Source organism: Panthera onca, chromosome B3 (assembly GCF_046562875.1).
Source record: "Panthera onca isolate mPanOnc1 chromosome B3, mPanOnc1 haplotype 2, whole genome shotgun sequence".
NCBI classification, from domain to species: domain Eukaryota; kingdom Metazoa; phylum Chordata; class Mammalia; order Carnivora; family Felidae; genus Panthera; species Panthera onca.
Genome location: NC_138344.1, coordinates 132,213,372 through 132,240,454, shown reverse-complemented (window position 1 = coordinate 132,240,454; position 27,083 = coordinate 132,213,372). Strand labels below are relative to the sequence as shown.

The following is a 27,083-nucleotide window of genomic DNA, read 5'->3' as shown; positions in this document are numbered from 1 at the left end:
GGAATTCTTAGGTGTTACTTCCTTAAAGGAGGAAAGTAGTATCTGGCGTTGGCAAATATATTTTTTGCCCCAGTTTTCAGTAATTATAAGTGAAAAGAAGACGACCAAGGTCAGAGAGCGGCAGTAGGGAAAGACAATAAAAGCATCTAGATGGCACAATTGTGTAAAAATATTTTGTATTCCTCTTAATAGTAAGCAGTGCCACAAAGAAAACAGTGGCAGTATCTACTTAATCTGAAGATTGGTGGCGGGAAGTGTTGTACAATCTAACTAGTAATTAATGTTAAGCATTATGTTTTTGTTTTAAAATATTTTTTTAACGTTTATTTATTTTTGAGACACAGAGAGAGACAGAGCACAAGTGGGGGAGGGGCAGAGAGAGAGAGGGAGACACAGAATCCGAAGCGGGGTCTGAGCTGTCCCCTAAATGTTTAGGTGCCCCTAAACATCGTTTAGATTAAACAGACCTTTTATGGACGAGGAAGTAACGTGTATAGATTTTTAAGGTCTAGAGTGAGACTTAAAGAAATTTGGGTTTTATGGCGGGCTGCTGTGTGGGTTGTATCCCCAGACTCCAGGGTTTTATTCCTTTTACTCTCTACGGATTCTTTGGTGGGAAACTTTGAGAAGCTTGTCTTAAGATATAAGGTAATCTTTTTGAAAAATACCTTTATTGGGGTATACTCAATATACAATATGTTGCACATATTCAGAGCGTGCAGTTGGATACGTTTTGACGTATGTATACACCTGTGACTCCATCCTGACAATCAAGATAATGAAGATACCTGCCACCTGCAACAATTTCTTCCTTCTCCTTTGTAATGTCTCCTTTCCTCCTTCCCCACCCCCATCAAGTAGGCCAACGACCTCTGATCTGCCATCTGTCAGTACAGATCACTTTGCACCGTCTAGAATTTTAGGTAAGTGCAATCACATAGTATGTTCTTTTGGAGGGAGCATATCTAGCTTCTTTCATTCAGCGTAATGATTTGAAGATTCATCCACGTATGTAAGATGTGTGCATGCGTACAGTAGGTATTTAGCCACTCTAATACGTATGTAGTGGTAGTATCTTTAATGTTTATTTATTTTTGAGAGAGAGAGAGAGAGAGAGAGAGAGAGAAAGAGAGAGGCAGAGCACAAGCGGGGGAGGGGCAGGGAGAGAGGGAGTCACAGAATCTGAAGCAGGCTCCAGGCTCTGAGCTGTCAGCGCAGAGCCCGATGTGGGGCTCGAACCCATGAACCATGAGATCATGACCTGAGCTGAAGTCGGATGCTTAACCTAAGACTGAGCCACCCAGGCGTCCCGGAAGGACAGACATTTTTAAATTTTCAAGTCCAATTTATCAGTTATTTTTTTTCTTATGGATTGCACTTTTGGTGTTATATCTGAGAGGTATTTGCCTGACATGATTCTCTCGCTTGTTTTTCTCTAAAAGCTGTTTAGTTTTACATCTAGATCTGTGGTTCATGTCGAGTTAATTTTTGTATGTGGTACAAGGTATGTATTGAAATTCAGTTTTTAAATATATGGATTTCAAATGGTTCCAGAACCATTTGTTGAAACAAACTTGTTTCTCTACAAAATTACTTTTTCCTATGTGTAAACTTAATTGACCAAATATGTGTGACTCTATTTCCAGATTCTATTTTGTTCCATCAATCTATTTGTCTATCTTGATGTTAATACCATACTGTTTTGATTATTGTAGCTTTATAATAAATCTCAGGGTCATGTAGTGAAATTCCTCCAAATTTGTCCTAGTAGGCTATTGTTTTGGCTATTCTGGGTCCTTTGTGCTTACACATGAATTGTTAATCAGCTTGGTAACTGCTACAAAAAAGCATGATGTTGAATCTTCAGATCAGTTAAAGAGAATTTGTACCTTAATGGTATTGAGTCTTCATGAGCATGGTCTATCTGTCTATTGATTGAGGTCTTTAATTTCTCTCAGTAATGTTTTGTAATTCTTAGCATACAAGTCTTGCAGATTTATCCCTCAGTATTTTGATGTTTTTATGTTATTTTAAATTCTATATTTTTAAATTTCAATTTCTGATTGTTTGCCAACATAAATATGGCTGCTTTTTGTTTATTGATGTTGTATCATGCTATCTTGCTGAACTTGCTTTTTCTAGAATTTTTTTTTTGTAGATTGGGATTTTCATCAAAGATGATCATATTATACAAATACAGTTTTACTCCTTCCTTTCCAATCTGATTACCTTTTATTTCTTTTTCTTGCCTTATGGTTCTGGCTAGACCTCCAATACAATGTTAAATAGAAGTGGTGAGAAAATTTTGCCTTGTTCCTGATCTTAGGAGGAAAGCGTTTAGTCTTTTATTTTAAGTATGATCGTAGCTATGGATTTAGGGTTTTCTTTTTTCCCCTCTTTTTTTATAGATACTCATTATTAAGCTGAGGAAGTTCCTTTCTATTCCTAGTTTGCTGATAGATTTTACCAAGAAGAGATATTGGATTTTGTCAAATACATTTTCTGTGTTTACTGAGATGATCATGTGACTTCTGTTTTAGTTGTTAGTATATTTACTGAGATGATCATATGACTTTTCATTTTTAGTTGTTACTATGGTGAATTATATTAATTGATTTTTCTAATGTTAAGTCAACCCTATAGTCTTAGAATAAACTCCACTTGGTCTGTATTATCATTTACATTTATTGTTAGATTTGTTAAACTTTTTTTTTTAAGTTTATTTATTTTGAGAGAGAAAGAGAACATGAGCTGCAGAGAATATGAGCAGCTCTCTCTGAGCGGCAGAGAGAGAGGGAGGGAGAGAAAGAGAAAAACAGAGAGAGAGAGAGAGAGAGAGAGAGAGAGAGAGAGAGAGAGAATCTCAAGCAGGCTCTGTGCTGTCAGCCCAGAGCCGCACAGGGGGCTCAATCTCACAAACTGAGAGACCATGACCTGAGCTGAAATCAAGAGTCAGACGTTTAACTGAATGAGTCACCCAGGCACCCCAAACTTTTTTTTTGTTAAGAATTTTTGCATGTATATTCCTGAAAGATATTGGTGTTTAGTCTTCCTTCATTGTATATCTTTGTCTGGTCTTGGTACTGGAGTGATTCTGGTCTCATAGAATAAATTGGGAAGCATTCTCTCTTCTTCAATTTCCTAAGTGTTTGTGTATTATTTTTATTTTAAAATTCTGGTAGAATTCACCACTTTAACTATCTGGGCTTGGAGTCTTTGAAGGGAGATTTTAGCCTCAAGTTCAATTTTACTAATGGATGTGGGTTTATTCAGATTATTTGTTTGCTTATCATGGATCTTTATTAATTTGTGTCTTTCAGGAAATCTGTCAACTAAATTATTGGATGTATTGGCATGAAATTGTCCATAATGTCCACTTATTATACTTTTAATATCTACAGACTGTAGTAACATCACTTTTCTTATTCCTGATATTCCTGGTTTGTGTTTTTTTCTTCCTTTTTTCCTCTAATACAGATTAGAGATTTATCAGTTCTTAATGTTTATTTATTTCTGGGAGGGAGAAAGGGAGAGAGAGAGAGAGAGAGAGAGCGCGCACGTACATGATCTGGGGAGGGGCAGAGACAGTAGGGGGACAGAGAATCTGAAGCAGGCTTTGTACTGACAGCAGAGAGCCCGGTGTGGGGCTCAAACTCACCGTGAGATCATGACCTGAGCTGAAATCAGTCGGATGCTTAACCTACTGAGCTACTCAAGTGCCTCGAGATTTATCAGTTCTAACTGAACTTCTGAAGGAACTAGCTTTTGGTTTCATTGAATTTTCCCTATTTTTTGTTCGTTTTCTATTCAATTGATTTTTTTTCTCTATTATATCTTTTCTTCTGTTTGCTTTGGGTTTCATGTGCTCTTTTTTTTCCAGTTTCTTAAGGTAGAAGACACTGAAATTGTTGATTTGGGACCTTTCTTTTTGTTTAATACAAATTTTAATTTGTACAGATTAATACAAGTTTTGTTTAATGTTAATTTGGTGTTTTAAATTTTCCTCTTACTCTGCTTTACAAATTGTAATATGTTGTTTGCATTTTCATTCAGTTCAAAACACTTTCTCATTTTCCTTTTGATTTCTTCTTTGACTCATGCATTATTTAGAGATATGTTATTTATTTTTATTTTTCAATTATTTGGGAATTTCTCAAATAGCATTCTGTTATTGATTTCTAATTTAATTCCATTATGGTCAGAGAACACACTTGTATAACTTGAATCCTTTTACATTTTTTGATATGTTTTATGGCCCAGAATGTGAACCATCTTGGTAAATGTTTTGTGTGCGCTTGAATGGATAGTATTCTGCTGTTGGGTGTACTGTTCTTGACATTACATCGATTTTGTTGATACTATTGTTCAAGTCTCCTATCTTTACTGATTTTCTGTTGACCTATCAGTTTTTAAGAGAAGGTTGCCGAGATCTATGATTGTGGATTTGTCTACTTTTACTTGCAGTTCTGTCACTTTTCTTCATGATTGATTGATTGACTGATTGCTTTTGAGAGGGAGAGAAAGCGCACTCACGAGTGGCGGGAGAGGCAGAGAGAGAGAGGGAGAGAGGGAATCCTAAAGAGGTTCCATGCTGAGCGTGGAATTAAGAGTTGGTAGCGTAACTGACTGAGCCACCCAGGCTCTAAATATTTAGGGTAGTTATGTCTTCCTGACCCTTCTATCATTATGAAATTATTTCCTTTACCTTGGTGACATTCTATGATTTGAAATCTGCTTTGTCTGCAATTCATAGAACCATTCTACTGTCTTTAGATTAACGTTAGTATAGTATATTTGTTTATATTTGTGACTTTATATTTCAAGTGGGTTTCTTGTGAGCAACATGTAGTTTGATCTTATGTTTTTTCTCATTTGACACTCTGTCTTTTGAATGGAATATTTAAGCTATTTACATATATATATATATTTTATTTTTTAACATTTATTTATTTTTGAGACAGAGAGAGACAGAGCATGAATGGGGGAGGGGCAGAGAGAGAGGGAGACACAGAATCCGAAACAGGCTCTAGGCTCTGCGCGGTCAGCACAGAGCCCAACGCGGGGCTCGAACTCACGGACAGCGAGATCGTGACCTGAGCCGAAGTCGGCCGCCCAACCGACTGAGCCACCCAGGCGCCCCTAAGCTATTTACATATAATTATTGGTCTAGTTAAGTTTAAATCAACCACTTATTTATTTATTTATTTATTTATTTATTTATTTAGAGAAAACACTTTTTTAAAAAAATCTTTATTTATTTTTGAGAGAGAGAGAGACAGAGTGCAAGCAGGGGAGGAACAGAGAGAGAGAGAGGGAGACACAGAGTCCGAAGCAGGCTCCAGCTCTGAGATGTCAGCACAGAGCCCGACGTGGGGCTCGAACCCATGAACCGTGAGATCATGACCTGAGCCAAAGTTGGATACCCAACCAACTGAGCCACCCAGGCACCCCGGTTATTTGTTTTATGTTTGTCCAATCAGCCCTTTATTACTCTTATTACCCTTTTGTTCTTTTCTGCCTCCCTTTGGATTGATCGTTCTTTTTCGATTCTCTTTTATCTTTTTTGTCTACTTAATACCTATATCTCTGTATTATTTTATTTTATTTTTTATTTTATTTAAGGTTTTATTTTTATGCAATCTCTGCATCCAGTCTTGGGCTCGAACTCACAACCAAGGATCAAGAATCGCATGCTGAGGGCGCTTGGGTGGCTCAGTCGGTTGAGCGTCCGACTTCGGCTCAGGTCACGGTCTCATGGTTTGTGAGTTCGAGCCCCGCGTCGGGCTCTGTGCTGACAGCTCGGAGCCTGGAGCCTGCTTCGGATGCTGTGTCTCCCTCTCTCTCTGCCCCTCCCATGCTTGTGCTCTGTCTCTCTCTGTCTCTTAATAATAAATAAATGTTTAAAAAAAAAAAGAGTCACGTGCTGTACAGACTGAGCCAACCAGGCACCCACTCTTTGTATTATTGTAGTAGTTCCTTTAGCATTTGTAGTATACATCATTGTCATGGTCAACTTTGAAATTATATCCTACTATTAATGTATAGTACAAGAATCTTAAAAGAGTACATTGCTATTTTTTTAATTCTGGCCTTTGTGCTATAGGTGTCCTATATGCTTTATTACTTCTATGTTATAAACCCCACAATTCATTGTGAGTATTTTTGTTTTAAAAATCAATTGCCTTTTAAAAAGATTCAAATATAAGGAACAGGTCTTTTATATTAATCTACATAGTTATCATTTCTGGTGCTTTTCATTCTTTTGTGTATATCCAGAGTGCCATCTTGACTCACTTTCCCTCTGCCTAAATGACTTCCGTTAACACTTTTTATAGTGCTGATCTACTGGCAGTGAATACTTTTAGTTTTTGTAGGTCTGAAAAGGCATTTATTTTACTTTGTTTTTAAAAACTATTTTCATTAGATCTAAAATTGTAATTTGACAGTTTTTTTTTTCTTTCAGTACTTTGAAGATGTGGCTCCACTGTCTTGTGACTTGCATTGTTTCTGATGAAAAATCTACTGTCGTCTTTATCTTTGGTCTTCTGTCTCTAATGGGTTTTCCACTCCTTCTGAGTACATCCACCATGTTTTGTTTCTGGTTGTTGTTGTTTTTTTTTTAATCCCTTTCCCCCACCAAAGTCTGACTATGAATGTACCCATGGCTTTCTTTGTATGTACCTCGTTTGGTGTTTATGGGTCTTTTTATTTTCTTAATATTTATTTATTTTTGAGAGAGAGAGAGAGCATGAGTGGGGGAAGGGCAGAGAGAGCAAGGGAGACACAGAATCCAAAGCAGGCTCCAGGCTCTGAGCTGTCAGCAGAGAGCCTGAAGTGGGACTCGAACCCACAAACTGTGAGATCGTGACCTGAGCTGAAGTCATATGCTCAACTGACTGAGTCACCAAGTGCCCCTGAATCATCTTTTTATTTATTTTTTATGTTTTTTAAATGTTTATTCATTTCTGAGAGAGAGACAGAGAGAGAGGGAGAGAGAGAGAGAGAAAGAGACAGAGTGTGAGTGGGGGAGGGGCAGAGAGAGAGGGAGACACAGAATCTGAAGCAGGTTCAAGGCTCTGAGCTGTGAGCACAGAACCCAGCATGGGGCTTGTACCCTTGAACTGTGAGATCATGACCTGAGCCAAAGTCGGACGCTCAACCAACTGAGCCACCCAGGTGGCCACCCCTGGGTCTTCTCAGACATGAAAGTGTATGCCTTTTTTAAAGTTATGTGGTTTATTTTAATTCCAGTGTAGTGAACATACAGTGTTATATTAGTTTCAGGTGTACAATGTAGTGATTCAATAATTCTGTACTCAGTGCTCATTGCGGTAAGTGTGCTCTTTAATATCTCTCACCTATTTCACCCATCTTCCTCCCCTCAACACCTAAAAATTTATATCTTGAACCAAATTTAGGAAATTGTATCTTCAGATAATCTTTGTGTCTCATTCTTTATCTCCCTGTTCTCTCTTCTTCTTAGACTTTAATTGCTAGCCATGGATAGTCTCATAGGTCCCCAAGGTTCTCATTTTTTCCAGTCTTTCTTTCTCTCTGTTTTATAGACGGAATAGGTCTGTTTTGTCTTTGAGTTCATAGATTCTCTTCTGTTCTCAAGCCCATTTAGGAGATTTTTAAATTTCCAATTTTAAATTTTCATTTGGCTCCTGTTCATTATGAGTGTATTTTGCTTTTCATGCGTATTGATTTTTGTGCTGAGGTATCACGTGCATGGTTTTAATAGGCTTTTAAAATCCTCATCGGTTAATTCTAACATCTGGGTCATCTTGGGGTCAGTCTTTTTGATTGCTTTTGACTTTTCTCTTGAGTACGAGCTATATTTTGTTTCTTGACATGTCTAGACATTTTGGAGTATAACCTGGAGGTTATGAATGATAGATTGTAGAGACTCTGGGTTCTGTTATTCTTGAAAGATGTTGAGTTGTCTTGTCTTGTGTCATTAGGCAGTTATCTTGAGTTGACTCTGATTCCAACCCTTGTCTCTTTTTGTGGTGGACTGTAGCCTAATCTCTCCACATCTCGTTTAGCTTTAGCTTGGCTGCTTGTAATCTTCCCCACACATGGGTAGCTGCAGATCAAGGTAGAGTTTTTACCTGAGACTTGGGGCTTCCCTTTCTCAGACTCTCTCCTTCATGGGGTTTCACCCCTCACTTTATATCTGCTGTGTTTGTACTGGACTCTGCCTTCTGGTTCTTCAAGCCGATAATACGTGGGGTTTGTATCCATGTTTTAAGAGCCCCATGTGGCCCTGACTAGTGACAAGTCTTAAAAAACGCAAAGTGTACCCATCGCCTTCCCCTTCTTTCAAGGGTAGACTCCCCTGTAGTTTTTGCTTTCTTCTGCATTCAGATGGTATTTTTGTTTGTTTGCTCATTTGCTTGGGTTTTAAATCTAAGGTCAGTAGTTGTTATTTTCAAGAGGATTGGTCTGTTAGTAACTACTCCGTTATTACAAAAAGCAAAACCCTCCTCTTTCCTGGACTGTGAAAGTTCTGTCGCTGGTTCTAGGTTCTTCCGTCTCCCTCGGCTTCACCCCCTTCCGTGAAGGCATTGCTGCCTCCCTCCTACCCTGGGCAGTTCCAGTCTTGACTCCTGCTGTTCCTTGAGAGATTATGTGCTCTCGTGTCCATTCCATTGGTCTCGTTTTCTCGGGGCAGACTTCATAACCCTTCACATCTGACTTTCCGGTGCCAGGCTCTCCCCCTCCATACGATCTTCAACACCTACAGCCAGAACTTCCTAATGAAATAAACCTCCACGTTCCTGCCTCATTCAGACGGCTTCAGCAGATCCCTGCTGCCTAGGACGGCTGTCTCCTCACTCACAGACAGTGATACGTCTGTACTTCTGGAAGCCAGCTGCCCTTGCAAATCTCACACCCCTTTCTCCATAGTTTTCTAGCTTTCCTGAGGGTAAGGGAGGCAGAAAGAATGGAAGTGTGTCACCTCAGCCGCACAGTTAGGACTGCACCCCAGCATTGGCCCAGACACCTCAGAACTTCCGGAGAAAGAAGAACATGGTTTTCCTTCAGGTATCCTGGCATCCTGTGGCTGGCCGCCTGAGCATCCACAAGCCTTCCCAGCTGAGCTCAGCCGAGCTGTCTGGCCTCAGTTACTTCCTCCAGCATCACCATTTCCTCCAGCTGGCCCACCGTCCCTTTGAGCAGCCCCACCGTGCTTGTTCACATCTCTATGAATGGCTGCTTGTGAAGAATTCATTCCAATTCCTGTTTCTTACATGAGCTCTTCCCTGATTGCCAGTGATTGAAAGTCATCTGTCTCTATGCTGGGCCTTTCTGTTTCTATTTTTGTTTTTGTTTTTTAAGGCTCTGTGAGCCATCCTTGCCCTCCATTCCAAAGCTGACCACCATTTTTAAACTTCTTTTCTTTAATGTTTATTTATTTTTGAGAGAGAGAGAGAGAGAGCGAGCGAGCATGAGCGGGGGAGGGGAGGGGCAGAGAGAGAGGGAGACACAGAATCCAAAGCAGGCTCCTGGCTCTGAGCTGCCGGCACAGAGCCCAACACGGGGCTCGAACCCACGAACCGTGAGATCATGACCTGAGCCGAAGTCGGGCACTTAACCGACTGAGCCACCCAGGTGCCCCATATTTTTCAGTTATCTAACAAGTTTTTGTTACAAGTCACAGAGACCCACGGAGCGCCTGGGTGGCTTAGTTGGTTAAGGTCCGACTTCAGCTCAGGTCCTGATCTCACGATTTGTGAGTTCGGGCCCCTCATCGGGCTCTGTGTTGACAGCTCAGAGCCTGGAACCTGCTTCAGATTTTGTGTCTCCCTCTGTCTCTCTGTTCCTCCTTCACTTGTGCACATGCTCTCTCTCTCTCTCTCTCTCTCTCTCTTTCCCTCCCTCCCTCCCTCCCTCTCACTCTCCCAAAAATAAATAAACATTAAAAAAAAATTAAAAAAAAAACAAACCAAGTCACAGAGACCCCTTCAAACAAACTTAGTTTTCTGAGAATGGGGGAAAATATATTATAAGGAGACCTGGGAGTCTGACTTGCCATTTTCCATTTTCTGAATCCCGAGTCTCTCTTCCTGAGAAAGATAATCTGATTGGCCAGGCTTGGGCCAGATTTGTGCCCCTCCTCCAATCAGTCTAGGCCAGGGAACAAGGTGACATGGTTATAAATATGGCAGCCTGGTGTAGCGCCTTTGAGGGGTCTCAGGACTGATCAAGGAAGACGATATGCCTACGAGTAGCAGTAGTATATACAACCTTTGTTGGGCAGTACTCAGGCAGGTTTACATGGGGCTGCAGGGGGTGGTGCCCCCGAGAACAGGAGTCCGTCCACAGAGTGTAGCGGGAGGGTTGAGGGTATCTACCTCTTCAGAAGGGGAGGAGGGGGGGGGGTCACTCCAGGGGAGAGGATAACTGGAGAGGGTCTCACGTGTGGCTAGGTGATGTTCACCAGCGTGTCAGGGCTGGTCTTTGTCAGGAAGCTCCAAAGGGCAGTGGTGGCTTTGGGGTTTATAACCACAAGGTTGTATCTTGTCATTGGCTAGCAGAGGCTAGGTGTGGTTTTGTAAGGTATGCAAAACCGGCAGGCTTTAAATAGCTAAAAATCTGCTTGTTTGGGCTATTAAAAAAATAATGGGATGTGTAAGAATTTGAGTTAGGCACCAGCAGACTTTTGGGCTAACAGGTCTGAGTGCAGTAAAGAAATAAACACCCCAGGAGCCAACATGGGTCATCTTTGGCTCATGTGTATAACACCCAGACTTAACCCTGTTGATCTTGGGATTTGGGAGGCTAGTTGAAAGGAGAAGGAGACCCTGTCCGGAGAAAGTAGAGGCTCCTACAATGGTTCTTGCATCTCCTTCTGCAGTTGTCTGCGTGGTGTAGACGGCGGTGTGCACAGTTGCAATTGACATATTACCTGGAGGTCGCTGAAAGGAGCCTATACCTTATTACACATGGTAAATGTAAAACCATGTTTATTGAATGAATGAATGAATGAATGAACGAATGCTTTTCTTTTCTCTGCCATCTACTTGTGTAAGGTCATATCCCTTATGGCACTTTCCCTGCCTGGCCTCCATTTTTTTAATTTTTTATTATTTTTTTTACTCTTCTGGGCTCCTCTGTATCACTCCTTTGATAACATGCCAACTTACGTGGTTGCGTCTGCCCTCCTGCTGAGATCACGCGCTCCGCAAAGGCGTGAAAATGACATGCATCTCTTTAATCTTTCACCTTGTTAGAGTTGTGCCCTGCCCCGGGAGTGGAGAACCCTAACCTATTTGGTTGGGTGCCTGCTCGGGGAAGGACCTGGTCCTCACGTGAACAGGAAGCGCGGGGTCTGGAACTCCAGTCCTGTTTCAGGAAGGCCTTGGTGGTGGCCCAGTGTGCCTCATCCTCGAGAGCCAGCGCAGTCGGGAGGTGAAATGATAAAGTCAGTGCCAGAGAGAGTGCGGAGGACAGACCAGGGTCTGTGGACAGGTCGAGGCGAACAGTTCGGGGCCGAGACTAGGAGGGCCGGCCAGAGTGTCTTTTCTGCGGGTTGTCTGCCTCACAAAGCTACCGGAAGCCTGATCCTTGGTGCCTAGCACAGAGCTTTGCGTACAGTAGGAGGCCACGAAATATCGTTCTACGTTCCTGAGTCCTCGGTGGCCTCGTCGTCATAGGAGCCAGGACGTATGTCACAGCAGGAAGACAAGTTACTGCATGTAGAATACTAAACATGTGTTGATCCTTGAGATTTCATTTGCTTATTTACTTCTACACCTTAGGAGAGCGGAAGCATCCATTTCCATCTGGCCTCTGTAAGGGTATAAAAGATTAAAGCAACAGAGAGAGGAGAGAGAGAAGAAACTGTAGCCAGATTCCATCTTCCTAAAGCTCAAAGCCCCTGAAGCATTTATCTGCACAGATAGCCATCTCTGTACGCACAGTATCTGCACACAAATAAAATGCCCTTCTGTGTTGGGTGCTCCACAAACAATAATGCTGTGTACTCTCCTTCCCCGAGACGCACAACTTGTGGATGAAATCAACTATTAATCTGTACCTGTTGGGTGCTTAATTTGGACAATTGGGATGCTCTTTTACTCGTTCACGCCCAGTGGCATTTTGAGAACCCTGCAGCCATTCCCGGGGGGGTGGCTTCTGACCGATGCCGTGACAGAGATGCCCACATCTGCTCCCGGGTCCCAGGAGCAGCCACGCTGTCACAGTTACGGCCCCTTAAGTGCTCCTCAGGTACCAAGGGCTGCAGGGATGGTTCCTGTTGCACTTTGACACCCTGGGCGTTCATGACTGGGCAGCCTCAGAACCGAACCTTTAACTTTTCATTACGAGTGTCATTTGAACAGTTATGCACATGTGACCACGTTCTGACTGGTTGGTTTCAACCTAAATAGGCTTCCCTGTACTTGAAGCCTTTCTGAAAAGGAAAACCCAGTACCTCTATAAGTGACAGCGTGTGCCGTAAGTTGACATTGGTGACCTTATTCTTAGTGGCGGTAAAGCTTGGAAGAAATCTTTTTCTGCCCTTACCCAAAGTGGATCGTCGATCTGGAACTGGCTTTTCAGAGTAACATGGAGTACGCTCAGCTGTGAATGTTTTGGCCTCTCTACACTGTCGAAACGACAGCCAGATGACGATCGATTTAACTCGTGGACCTCTCTCTTCTTTTACGGAGAGCGCAACAGATAGATCCACGGGAAGCACCGAATAAAGGGAAAGCTACAAGAATGGCAAAATGCACAGATGGAGTGAGGACTATAAAATTCCTCGAAAGCGCAAGCTGAATGTGTGATGAACTAAAATTAAATGTAGTTGTTCTAGGCAGTGTGAGTAGTGGAAAGAGGGCTGTCCCGACAACCAGCGCAAGCTCTGTTCCCAGCAGCTTACGTGACCTTGACCAACCCCTTTGGGCCTCAGTTTCCCTATCAGTAAAGTCTGGTCACAGCAGATGATGTCCATGCCCAAGGTTTAAGGGGCCAGCTCCAAGATTGTGCGGTAAGGAACGTTGTTTGGCTGTTTAATTGCGCTTAATTGAGGTAACATTGCTGTTGTCTGGGCATGTGATTTACACAGAGGTTCTCCCCAGGGAGGAGGTGAGGACAGCCATAAGCTTCCGCTGGCAGATGTTAAGGACTCAAGTCTGATTGATGCAGAGGCCAAGGGCAAATCCATTTACAATAGCCAGCTCCCTTTGAGACCTGCAGCAGAAAAGCACAGCGAGGTGCAGAATGTCCGGCTCCATTGTCCCCGAGGCTCTAGCCCCGTGGGGTGGGAGTGGAGTGCTTGGTTACCCGGCTGTTAGGACAGCTTCTCTCCATGCTTCACGCTCTTCTTCCCTCACTCATGGGTTTTCTCTTTTTCTAGCATCTTCTCCGTTCTGGCTTGGCTGGTTATTATCGTGTCTTCCATTGTCAGCATCATCACCTGGTTCTCCAGTGACCCTTCCACAATAGCTGGAGGGAACAAAGATAAAGCGATGTCCCCTCCCTCCTGGTTCATCTGGAAATGCTACCAACTCTTCCCGAAGTGGAGGGGATGGTGTGTGTGTGTGTGTGTGTGTGTGTGTGTGTGTGTGTATGAGAGGGAATGAGAGCGAAGGGGCAAAGACAGAGTAGGAGATAGTTATAGTTGGGTAACAGTGGATATGGTTTGAAATAAATAAACAGGGGCTCCTGGGTGGTTCAGTCAAGCATCCAACTCTTGATTTTGGCTCAGGTCGTGATCTCACAGGTTATGAGATCAAGCCCCCATCAGGCTCCACACCGAGCATGGAGCCTGCTTGGGATTCTCTCCCACCCCCTCTGGCCCTCTCCTGCTTGCACACATGTGCACAGGTACACGTGCTGTCTCTCTCAAATATATATATGTATATATGTAAAATTTTAAAACCCCGCAAACTCAAAATGGTAGCATTAGACTGCGTAGAAGCTGCATCTGGGAAGTAGGGTTCGGGGAACCTTACTGTAACTGCTTAGTTTCTTTCTGATATTTCACTCCTACTACTTCTGACATGTGAAAGTCTGTCCCCAAGACACCCAACAGCCCTTGCTTCACAGCCCTGAAGGGGATCAGAACATGCTGTCCCCAACCCTACCACTTTGGCATATTGGTTATTTTGAGCTGAAGGCACTTGAGAAACAGCTGAGACAGGAAGGGCTCTCTGCCCTCCCCCTCTCTACCTAAAAGAAGGGCATAAATTTCCGGTGAGAAAGGTGGCCTCCCTGTACCAGGAAGAGGAGAACATAGTTATCGCTGGAGATGGGGAGCCGACGCTCAGATGAGCCTGTACAGAGAAACCTCACTTCTCTCCCACATTAGTTCCCCCACATATCTCCTAGTCACTGCCCACAAATCCCTTACTCTTTTGCTTTGTCACGTCTCCGCAACGTATCCCTCTTTGTTAAAATGGTATCTAGACGCCTGGATCCAAACACTTGGGGCTGCCACTTCTTTCTGTGAAGCCCCCTGTGCCCCATAAAAATATTACTGTCACAGAAAATTTGTTTGCTTTTCCCCCTGTTAGTCTGTCTCTTGTCAGGTTAATGTACAGGCCCCAGGTACGGAACCTAAGAGGGTAGAGGAAGTCTTTCCTCTCCTAGAGTTCTGAGCAGCTGATCATACTACCCACCCTCAATATGGTTTCCTGCCCTGCTCTGGAGGGATGCAGGCATAAGAGCCAGCTCTCCGCTGGAGGCAGATGGCAGAGAACAGGGGTTTGCCATTCTGAGAAAGCAGTGGACTATCCTTACTGTCTCTAGAGAGTCTGCACCGTTAGGACTGCAAAACCTCCTTAAGCCTGGGCTAGTTTAGGTCCAACGCCTTTAGGGGGTAACCTCTAGGCTTCAGGGCAAACAGGACTGTGAGATAATGTGAGTTATAATGTGAATTAGAAACGGAGCAGGTCTTCCGAGAACCCCCAGCCTCTGAGATGATCTGAATGTGAGCCAAGGAATACCCAGGCCTGCTCTGGCCAGGTAAGTGCATTCGGAATAGAACGGGAGCGGGACCGTCTTTGGGAAAAGGCAGGAGGTATTGAACTTGGTCACTATTTCAATCTATGACTTCAAAGTTACAGCCTCCAAGCTCCAAAAATGTCTTGTCGTTCTGAATGTGACCATGATGATGACCGTGGGTCCTCTGGATGTTTAGGGAGAGCTGCCTACGCCCCCACACGGGGCTCCTCCATGATTGGAGGTGCGTGCTGGTGAGGTGCAGGGCAGCGTGGGTCCTGGGCTTACCCTGGACACACGGCCCTCCCTGCGTGATGATAGCCTTCAGGGGACATGCAGGCCTGGCCCCTGGCAAGATCTGACTTCCACTGGTTCTGTGGATGTCACAAGACTTCCCCGGGATCCCTGTCCTGGGTCTTGGAACTGAAGCCGTTCTCAGACCAGATCCCAGATTCTGTTTCTAAAGAGGAGCAGAGGGCGCAGGATTGAGAGTTAGGCATCCTGGGTTCTGGTCCCAGCCCTACCACCAAATGGCAGTGAGACCCTTCACCGGTCGCTTAACTTTCTGAGCCTCGGGGCTCTCTTGCACACCAGGCGGAACCCCCATCCTGCTTTCTAGCGCCTCTCAAATCCTCCCCGTTTGCGTGGGAAGCCCCTCTCATGGGGAGGTCTGCTTGTCAATTTTGATCTGCCTCTTGTCTGAGTGGGTCCCATGAGGGGGAAGGAGGAGGAATCCGGGCTGAATGGTGAATGAGAGCTGGAGGGCGTGGGGGCTGCCTTTCTCCACAAAGCCCGTACTTGCTTGACAAGATAAAAATATCTCCTACAGTCTAACAATGGATCTTTCTGAAATATTGAAGTAGTTTTTTCAGATTGGAAACTACCATATTAGATGTAAGCAGGTGATCACTGAGGTCCGTAAGGATGGTGGCTGGTGCTTTAACATTTGTATTAAAATTTAAATTTTGCCTTCATTCCACGAATATTTAAGGGCCTATTATGCGCCATACACTGGAATAGATATGGCAATGAGCAAAACAGACAAAACCTCGCCTTCTTGGGGCTGACATGCTAGGGGATAAAGGACGATGAACAAAATAAATGATACCTATACTCTGCAGAGTAGAAAGTGCTCTAGAGAAGGATGAAGCGGGGTCGGGGGCTGTGACTTTAAACCAGATGGCCAGGGGGCGCCTGGGTGGCTCAGTTGGTGAAGCGTCCGACTTCAGCTCAGGCCGTGATCTCACCGTCTGTGGGTTCGAGCCCCACAGCGGGCTCTGTGCTGACAGCTCGGAGCCTGGAGCCTGCTTCGGATTCTGTGTCTCCCTCTCTCTCTGTCCCTCCCCTGCTTGCACTGTCTCTCTCTCTCTCTCTCTCAAAAGCAAATAAACATTAAATAAAGTTTTAAACCAGTTGGCCAGGACAGGCTTCCCTCCCAAGGGGCTGAAGGATAATGGCAAGTAGATCCGTAGGGGACGAGAGTTCCTCAGGTGGAAGGTGCAGCAACTGTGAGGTCCTGAAGGGGGCCTGGCCTGGTCCATGAATAGCCAGGGAGGCCTGGGTGGGTGGAACAGAGTGAGGGAAGGGAGAGAGAAGTAGCAGAGAAGCTCAGAATCGTTGTTGGCAGTGGGAGTGGATGTCAGACGACATAAAGGCTAGTAGGAATGTCGAGGATATGTCCTATCACGTCGAGGGACGTGATAGGACTGCTACTCAACATGTGGTCCATAGGCCGGCAGCGTGGGTGTCCCCTGAGCGTTGGTGGGAAATGTAGAGTCTCGGGTTCCACCCCAGACCTACTGAGTCAGCCCTTGCTTCTGATGGGGCCTGCGAGTGATCCGTGGACACATTCGAATTTGAGAAGTACCGGTCTAGAGTTGTCTGTGGCTTTGGGCATCAGCAGCCGGGGAGTCTGCGTGAAGCATGTCCACTGAGGATCCGGGCAACCTGGGGCGGGCGCGTCACTGCCCGTCGGCCTGAGCTTCTCCCTCTGCGGAAAGAGGAGTCAGGCGTGACATTGACATTCCCTGCTCCAGCCCCACTCCTGCTTTTCCAGGTGCTTGTCCAGGCGTGTGCCCCTCTTAGCACCCATCCCCCTTATTCATCGGACCACACTCTGGGGTTGAGGGGGGCGGGAGGTGCGTCAGGATGCTGGTAGTCTGGGTGTTGTGGAATTTCTAGAATGCCTTCCTTCGGCAGAGATGCTCTTTCCTTTCAACGGGGGGGGGGGGGGGGGGGGTTACACATGTCCAAAGCCTACCTACCACCCCTCGCCCACTTCGGGAGGGCGCGTGCTTCGAGCAGAGTCCTGGGCATGCTGGCTAATCTACAGACCAAATTCCCATCATCTTTAGCCAGATCCCTTCTCGGTCCAGTGGTTCCAGGCGCAGGAAGGCTGGTTGCCTTTGAGGGTACGTGGAGGTGTCGCTTCTCCAGAAGAGCGTTGGTTTTGCATGGAGCTGGCCGGTCCGTGCTAGGATCCGGCAGCATTCCTGGGCCTGCCCTCCTGAGAGACACCACCCGGCTCCCGGGGCCTGGGGACGGAGTCTCACGTCTCAGCAATCTAATTTTGGCTCGGCTATTATTAACTTCTGAGGAACTTCGGGCAAATCGCTTCACGTGCCTGGATATCAGGCTGCTTATTGATAAAATGGGGTTATAATCATTTCTACTTCACAGCCAGGTTACTGAAGCTTCATTATATAAATGCTTTTGAGAGCTATTCGTAAATGTGTGATTTCCGGGCCCAAGTCACTAGGTACTAGCATACTTTTTTTTTTTTTTTAATTTTAATGAGTGTAAAATCCTCTCTACTTCTGTTCATTTAATGACTGCAGCATTGATGGGCAGATAATGGCAAATGCCCATTAATGTTCCTCACGGATTAGCGTGGGTTAACAAACAAACTAGACATTGACCTTTCTTGGCTGTTTCGGAATTAGTCACACACTTCCCATTATTTGTGTATGTCAGCGGTGCGACCTAAATAAAGTTAGGGTTGATCTCTTTCAGAATAGGTTTTGGATTTCTCCTTACAATAAAGTTAAGGCAAGCTGATGTATGGCTCACAACCAAATAGAGAGACCTTTTCAGCCAAGCGCTTGCTCAACTGGGGAGTTATTATTGAACGTTGGTTTCTGGATGTGGTCAAATTCTCAGGTTTCTCAAGTGTTTTCTGGCCTGCTTAGGGCAGTAGTACAAAGCAGGCTTCATTTGTCACTGCCATTTTCCATTGGTGGGGGAACCCGATCGCTCCAGTGGCCCTGCGTCTTACCTTACCACTTGGAATTCCAGATCAGCCCCGCGCTTGCTGGGGTTGGGTGTTTTCAGATCTTTGCCATTGTGCTGTTAGATGGCCTTCTGGGCTCCCTTGACTGACGACTTAATCAGCTGCTGTCCATGCTGCCTAAAGCAAGTGGGTTCAGGGACGCTGTTTTATTAGCTGAATAATCTCAGGCAACCTACAGATTAAAGCAAGCAAGCAAACAAAACAACATTCATAGCAACCACTGAAGCACCCTTGGTCACACTGGCTCTCTGATGAAGTTTAGACTGCAGAGAGAAAATCAGACCATCACAGCCTAGCCTGGAAGAAACTGCAGAGGGAGCTAAGTCCCAGATCGTGCGTGTTTTCCAGACCTTCACTCTTCTGGCTTTGGTTCTATGTCACTGCCTGGGGTGGAGATCATCCTTGCTTTCTAGGATACGTGAAGGCCTGTCGAGGAAGAAAGTGCTTCGCGAGAAGTTCACGTATTGTTTGGATGCTCCTGGGTTAAGTGTGGATTGGATCCAAGGGCTCAGGGTGCCAGATCTCTAGATGGGCTCCCTGGGACTGGGGAAGTGGTAACTACCAGTCCTACGAGCCATGATTGCATCGTCTTACAAAAAGTTTATACCGAGAAGAGCATCTCTCCCAAACAATACGAAGCCACTCTTCAGAGATTTCCCCCAGACCTGGGGCTTCGAATTGGGGTGGGAAGTGGGGAGCAGCGTGGAGACACGGGCAGCTAGACCAAGTGGTCGTGGACACTCCAACACTGTCCTCACACCAAACTGTGGCTCTTTGACTCGCTCTCTGATGCCCCTTGGAAGAGCCCCCGTCTTCATAAACTTTAGGAGCAGATTGAAGGATGGGGCCGTTGTGAATTATTGCCAGGACAGATCCAGAAGGATGCTATCGTTTTTGTTCTCCCGACTTCTCAACAAGTTGGTAAAAGATGGCTTATTTCTGTCACAAGTCTTGCCGTCTACTTCCCGTCTCCAGGTACATAGGAATCACAGTGCTGAGTGCTTGGACCACTCCATGGCATTGTAGCCATCCTGCGAACACATGGGATGGATTCTTGACACGTGGCTTGGAAAGTGAGGGAGCATAACGCCGTAGATTGGGTCTTCTGCGGGTTTGTGTCTCCCAAGTGCACGTGAGTGGATTAGCGATCCACATGACCACTTGGCTGGTATACTCGTTGGCTGAGTGACCCAGTTAGAGGCTTGGCCCAGGGACAAGAGGACAGGGCTAGCTGGGCACTGTTAGGGAACCTTCCCAACTGGGGCTGGGAGCTCCTGTTGTCCTGGTCAAGGGCGCAAGTCAAGCGCTTCTCCTGCCAGACCCAGGAGAAGAGTCCCTGCTACTGGTTGAATCCCTGGGTCATTTCCTTTCTGACCATGTAAATAAATAGCATGGAGTAAGGAGAAAATCCAATGGGCTTGATATTAGAGCTTGTTTCATGGTGTCGGGTTTGTCTTTGGGAAGCAGCCATTGTGAGTGGTCTTCCGGTTTTTCATCCATTAGTTAACCAAACTTGAAAACTTTCCAAACTCCTTAATGTGTTAATATGCCCAGTGGGGCACCCCGAGCAGTGACCAAGCCGACCTTCAGAGCGGTGGTGACCTTGTGAAAATCGCACACTCATAACTAGCCAGGCTGGGACAGAAGCCCAGCCCCTGACTCCGTCTGTCCTACTGTTGTCTCTCAGATGGTGAAGTGGCTCAATCTATAAAACGTGTGGTTGCTATGAATTACTGTTGTTGGTAAGGAGAATTGGAAACATTCGCATTTCTAGATTACCTTTCAAATATTCAAATTCATGCGCGAGTAGCATATGGCTAGAACTTGTATTTTTTCGCTCAGATGTCTTCCAATGTGCTTCATTGAATTCCAAATCCACATCAGGTTTGAATTTTGAAAATGCCAACTGTATACTAACTGAATGTGAGAAATGAAGAAAACTTTCATAAATGTTTTTTTTTTTAAATAAAAATGGTGACTTATTTTTCTGCATTCTGATAAACCAGCTGTATGGATTGTTTTTTCCCCCATTTTCTTTCATTTGCATCTTGCTAATATTGAGGGAACAATATTGCTGATGTATTCTTAGCTAATTTCCCACGAGGCAGCCCCACAATAGCATGTAACAGACATCAAAGGAGAACGGACCATGGTGTTCTTTCCCATCACCTCTGCCGGCCAGGCGCATGGACCTAGATTTGGGTGGATCGAGCACCCTTCGTTGATCTCAGGCAGCTGTGTCTGCCGTGTCTTCTCAGCCTGTGCAAACTTTTGATTCAGTAATTATCTGACGCCGTTTTCTTCCTATTTGGAGTTGGATTTCATTTGCAGGTGCCGTTTATGTTTTTGTCACTTCCCAGGTAAAAGACTCTCAAGTACTTTAGAACTAATAAAGGACGGCTTTTATCTACTCCATTTTCCTCAGTTGCAGAGAAGATTAGTCTGCATATGCGTGTGTTTTGCATGACCTCAATCAGAGGCACTGCACTGGGAGGAATGTTAGCTTGGAAGTCAGAAAACCGCCAGACGGAGAGAACCCAGGTACGGGGCTCTGAGAGCTTCGTAAGCTTTGAGATGCCCTCTTGTGGCAACCTCCCCCACCCCCACCGTCGAACATACTAAAATGCACCACGAAGTGTGACTTATGCCTTCCATATCTTCACATCTAAGTTAACATTTACTGTAAAATAAAACATTATTTTAAGTACCCCTAAGACAAAAGGCTGCCCGGTAGAATTCGATGCACTCATTTCAGAGAGTTCAAATGTAGAAAAATGTGCATTTTAGAGCTGGCGAAATATAATTTAATTGTGAATTGAGTTGCCGTTGGGCTGTAGAGATAATGCTAAATTTAATAGTTTTGCAGCTTTTGATTTAGATTTATTTCTAACATATAAACATCAAAAGCACCCATGTGTCCATTATGCAGCTTTGGCTGATCTGAACATTCTGCCCCATTTGCTTCAAATATTTAAAAAATAAGACGTTGGTGGTACAGTTGCAGGGTCCCTGCGTACCGTATGCTCCAGTCTCAGGCCTCCCCTCTCCCTCGTGACCCACATAATCCCTATCTTGATTTGGTGCTTATCATTCCCACGCATGTTCGTCAACTTTTACTATAAATCTTTGTATCCACAAATGCATTTAGCATTTTTAAAACACTGCTGCTTATCTACTAGTAGCCATTGCCTTTCAGTAGGAGAACCCCGGAGCCTTAGCTGAACTCTGTCTGTCGGCCATGGCTAAGTGCCTAAGTTCTGGCTGATTATCAGATAAACCGGTAGCTACCAGTACGACATCTGGGTGTTGCCTTTATTTTATCTTATATTTTATTTTATTTTGTATTCTATTCTATTCTATTCTATTCTATTCCATCTTATTTTATTTTGTGTTATTCTTAAATGCTTGTTTATTTTGAGAGAGTACACGCATGCGAGCACGAGCAGGGGAGGGGCAGAGAGCGAGTGAGAGACAGAATTCCAAGCGAGCTCTGTGCCGTCAGTGCACAGCCTGATGTGGGGCTCGAATTCACAAATGGTAAGCTCATGACCCGAGCCGAGATCAAGAGTTGGGACGCTTAACTCACTGCGCCACCCAGGCGCCCGTGGGTTTTGCCTTTAAAACAAAGGATCAAGCCCTCCGTGTTTTCTTTCCTCCTGCTTCTGACCGAGACAGGACAAGGTGGTAGTGAGCTGCCATACAAATGTGGGAAACAACAGAGCTACACGGTGGAAGAATCCTGGGTCCCTGCCTTCGCGGTGCCTGCTGCCTCACCACCTCCCACCCTCCCTGCCCCCCATCAGATTGTTTACTGTCTCAGGCTGGGAAATAAACAAACATCTTTTTAGGTAAGTCGATGGTCTTATCTGATCCCCATTAAAACAGACCCTGAAATGTTCCAGTATAAAAGTGGTTTATATTCTGATTATGTATGTTACTAGTGACCTACGGTATTAAAAACTTCATTTTTCTTAAGTAGGGAGGATTAGGATAAACCACATGTATGTAATTCATTGCCTCCTCAGATTAAAAAAGGAAAACAGTGTATTTTATAGCTTCCCCAGTGGCTAGCTAGGTATTGTGTCCAGTCCCGGAGTGGACGTAACCCTGTAGAGGGCACATCTGTTGAGTTCATTGATTATCTTCCATGTAGAGATAGAGCGAGTTCATACACGGTTGGGGACATTTAGCTACTCTGTCCCCACCTGGAGACCTTGAAAGCAAATGTCACAAGGATAACTTCAGAATGAAAAGGAGACGTTTCTGTTCCCAGAAGGATTTCCTTCCCAAACGTTGAGCATCCATGGGAGCGTCATAAAAGTGAGGCCTTCCTGGTCAGTTTCTCCAGGAGCTGGCCCCCACCACTCCCCGCCACCCGCACGACGGATGCCAGAACGGCTGCTCTAGGAAGAAGCTGACCCTTACTATCTGGTTGGCATTCTTGAAGCTCCGTGCCGGCGTGCCTCGCGGTTGGGAACTCTTGCTTTCTGCAGAGTGGTTAAGCGGCTTGGGGGTTCTCCCCAGAGGGGCAGTGTCTGTGTCAGAGCCGTGGATATTAGGGGGGCACAGGGACCACTTCTGTGCCGCTCTGCAGCCCTGATCATGCCTGATGGGAGCACATCCACCAGCTTGCCCCTGATCTCTCAGGTCAATGTGAATTCTGGCCTCTAAGGCAAGCCTGGTCTTTGGATTCCCTCTCAAAGGGGCCTCGGAACAGAGTGTTGCAAGGCACCTGGCCTCTCCTTTTGAATGGCAGTCGTGCTGCCCGTGCCAGTCACACTGGATACACCTTGACCTTGGGCCTTTTGCCCCCTGGCATTAAGTATTGGGTTATCAGAGGCACCTGGGTGGCTCGGTCAGTTAAACGACCGACTTTGGCTCAGGTCATGATCTCATGGTTCATCAGTTCGAGCCCCACGTCGGGCTCTGTGCTGACAGCTCAGAGCCTGGAGCCTGCTTCGGATTCTCCTTCTCTCTCTGCTCCTCCCCGCCCTCTCAAAAATAAATAAACATAATTTTTTTTTTTTTTTTTAAAGAATTGGGTTATCAGCTGAGTGATTCTCAGGCTTCTATGGTCCGTGTGTGGATTTGATGCAAAAGATCATGGTGTTGTGCCATTGTGCTACAACTTTCAAACACACATCAGAGTCCCCCGGATGAGTGGGAAGGTGACCCCTGCTCTGAGTGAGACTCAGCCTACAGGTTAAATTCATGGTGGCAAAAGCAAAGCCAAAGGACACAAAATTCCTTACTTCCACGGAGGCTGGAAACTCGGCTGTGCAGAGTCCCGTGCAATGAGGGAAAAAGACTTAGGTAGCATGTGAAAGTCAGTTTGTGCGTTCTGCCTGATTGAACTGCACATTTCCTTGGACGGTTTTTGCATTCTTAAAAAAAAAACCAAACCTAAAATTAGAAGTAAAAATTTCCTTAAGACCAGTTCTCCTGGTCTTAATTTGCCTAATAATCAGTTCACCAGAAATTCAATTCCGTTTTGAGCGTTTTTGCACTCGTTGCTAGTATCTCAAAACATTATTTAATTTAAAAATTAAAATTGCACATAAACTAAATTTAAAAACAAGCTTGGTGTGCCCTGAGAAGGCTCAGTTTATAAACCTCATCATGCCAGAGACATGGCCGAAGAAGTAAAGGACATTCCCGTGTAAAAGCACTCGAAAAGGGTTCAGATTATAAGCAAATTGCTCATTAGGTGACTGGCTTTAGGCTAATTGACCTGGAGTCAATGGCATCCAAAAATTGACACTTTTGTGCCCAGGGACACTCTCGCAGGCCTGTATTCATCTTATTTCAGACAAAATTCTAATCAACTCTCTTATTTGGTTTCCCAGCCCCTGGCATATTAGATGTGAATCAAACAGGGAGGGAATAGTACGAGCCAGGCCACTTTGCGTGGTGAGGAGGCCAGCTGATGCCCTGACAGCCAGGAGGGCCAGCAGAGGCCAAAGAGAATTAAAATGTAAATATAGGGATTAGCAAATCACAGTCGTGTGATTTCCTTACACGTGTGACAGCCTTTTCCTGTGTGGGTGACCTCCTCCCCCGCCTGCCCATGCTCCTACGGCTTCTGAGAGCACCTCTGTATCATAATGTGCGTGATGCCGGGCATGTCATGAAAAATATTTATAACAAGCTAAATTACATGCTATGTACATGCTCCACTCAGTTTTCCTATACACTCCAATTCAGAAGTGTTTTCATCAAGGGGAGCCTGGGTGGCTCAGTCGGTTAAGTGCCTGACTTCAGCTCAGGTCATGATCCCACGGTTTGTGAGTTCGAGCCCCGCGTCGGGCTCTGTGCTGACAGCTCAGAGCCCGGAGCCTGTTTCAGATTCTGTGTCTCCCTCTCTCTCTGCCCCTCCCCTGCTCACGCTCTGTCTCCCTCTGTCTCAAAAATAAATAAAACATTAAAAAAAAAAAAGGAACCAAACCATACTCTTGAATTGGAGCATCCCCAGGCTTCCAGAACACTACCCATAGGATACCTTGTGTTCTTCAATGAACACCCCCCAACCCCCGGCCAAACTAGAACAAGTCAGTGGTCTGGAAAAATTCATTTCTAGGAAGTCAGTGCTCTTTCTCCAAATTTGTAGCATGGTCAAATGCAGTTAATTCTTGATATCCAGGGTAATGTGGGCAGGGGGTTGTGAATGGCACAAATCACGATGAAATCCACTTTCGTTTATCTGTGGCTGTAAGTCTGGAATGGCTTATTACTTCCTTGGGGTGGTGTCATAGCCCAGACACCAGTTGTTTGTTTCTTTCAAGACCTCCTTCTTTGTAAGTATTGTTACTGAGTTATTTTAAGTCCTTTACAACCAACTGCATTTGTGAGCACACTCAGAGGCACATGGAAAGACCGTTATTAGATCAGGTAATAGACGATAAGATTCTACCACTTAATGTGTGACCTTGGGCCAGTCACTGACTTTGGGAACCTCAGTTCTCTCTGATGAGGGGTGGGAATGGTGACAGTTGCCCAACTCATTGAAAGTATAATCCTGTCATAGTCAAATGGGATGACCTATGTGAAAATGCTTGGTAAAGCCCAACAGACGTGCAAAGTAAACGTAAGGAACAGCTGTGGTTTTTAAATGTATATATATTTTAAACATTTATTCATTTTTGAGAGACAGAGAGTGAGTGGGGCAGGGGCAGAGAGAGAGGGAGACACAGAACCCGAAGCAGGCTCCAGGCTCCGAGCTGTCAGTCCAGAGCCCGACGCGGGGCTCCAACTCATGGACTGCGAGATCATGACCCGAGCTGAACTCGGATGCCTAACCGACTGAGCCACCCAGGCGCCCCATGAAACAACTGTTTTTATTGCGGTGACTCTTTTCCCTAAGTTTGTTAAGTACCGGTCGTGATTCGTTAAAAGGTAATCTCTACCGGCCTTGCTAATACTCAAAGGCCAGGCTTTGTACTGACCCTAACATCATCTTGAGATGCTTTTAAAAAGTGACATCTGTCTCACCACTAAGGTGTCTATATCTATTTTCTGTTCTGCTTTATCTTCGGGATGAGTTGATTATTCTTATCATAGCATGAAGCCAAGAATGATTCAATTTGGGAAAATGATAGGAACATTTTCCTTGTCTTCTGTAGGATGATTTTGCCATGATGCCCACAAATAAAGTGGTTATTTGGTTTCTTTAGTGGTAGTGGTTTCTTTAAAAGATGCCAGCTCAGAGTCACGGATCTGCACTTTTAAAGCCTACAATTGATTGTTTAGAGCGAAAATTGTATTCAAGTGAGGCACATCAGCATGCAAATCTAGAGTGTGGCCATTTTCATCTAGATTGAATATTATTAACTAGCCCAAGGGATAGGATGTAATTAAGATTTCGAACAGCTTACTTTTGTCTACTGCCATAAGTAACCCCAACGTTCAAAGTGGCGTCCTGGTTTGAATAATGGGAAGATGGCCCGATGTGCCAATATCTGTACATTTTGCCTTGTAGGTGCAATAAAAGAATATTTGACTTTTCGCCACTGGTCCAAACAATTGATGAGGACACCGATTTGAACTCGAAGCAAAACAGAGAATGTTCAGATTCCGGGAAAATCACATTTCTCCTGAACGATGGCAGATTTCCATCTTGTTAGTTATTCACTCATTCTAATACCTTCTTCCATGGGCTTGGGAACAAAGACCAAGCAGGGACAGATGAAGCCCTTGTTGAGGGTTTATGCTTTTGCCTAATTAAAGCTATTGGATTTACAGCCTGCTAAGCAGCTCTCGTTAGAAGGAAGAAGAGCTCTTAGCTTGGACCCACTTCAGAAACTTTGCAAGACCTCCACTGCCTTTCATAGAACTGATGAGGCACATTTCGGATGGCGTCTTTATTCTGGTGCCATCATCGCACGATAACTTCTTCTTTGGGGAGACGGGATGGTCACCTTTTTGTCCCGCCCACGCTGTTTTAAAAGAAAGAAACAAAGTTGTCTACGTAGCACCTTAAGCAGCACCCAATAGGCTAGGTTGGCACACAGCTCATTTCAGCTGTCCGTATTTTCAGGTGGACCATATGTATTTAGTACATCATTTGATAATGCTAAAAAATATTAAAGCAGTGTGAGACTAAAGGAGAAAGAAGATGAATGTTAGCATTCCCCTGGGGTTCATGGGTGAAGGAATTAACACAGCGTGGCACTCTACCCTAGCTGTGTTTGTTTCCATGGCAACAGCTACGTACATGTTTCAGACTATCTACAGTGACACAGTTGCAGAAATAGTAGCTTGCAGGTTTCTGATATCGCATCAGTGGACAGGCAGCACGCACTATATTAAGTAAGTGTAAAAGAATTTAAAATATAGCTCTGAT

At 44.8% G+C, this 27,083-nt stretch overlaps 1 protein-coding gene across 4 annotated transcripts in view; it reads left to right on the top strand.

The window, feature by feature from the left end:
- FOXN3 (forkhead box N3) overlaps positions 1 to 27,083 on the top strand; it is a 396,278-nt gene that overhangs the window by 79,427 nt on the left and 289,768 nt on the right. The window contains exon 1 of one of the 4 annotated variants that reach the window (XM_060620510.3): positions 21,913 to 22,092. The exons of the other annotated variants lie outside the window; for them this stretch is intronic. The gene's annotated coding sequence lies outside the window, so the exon portion shown is untranslated. Of the gene's footprint in view, positions 1 to 21,912; positions 22,093 to 27,083 lie in introns of those variants that run through there. 4 annotated transcript variants of the gene reach the window in all.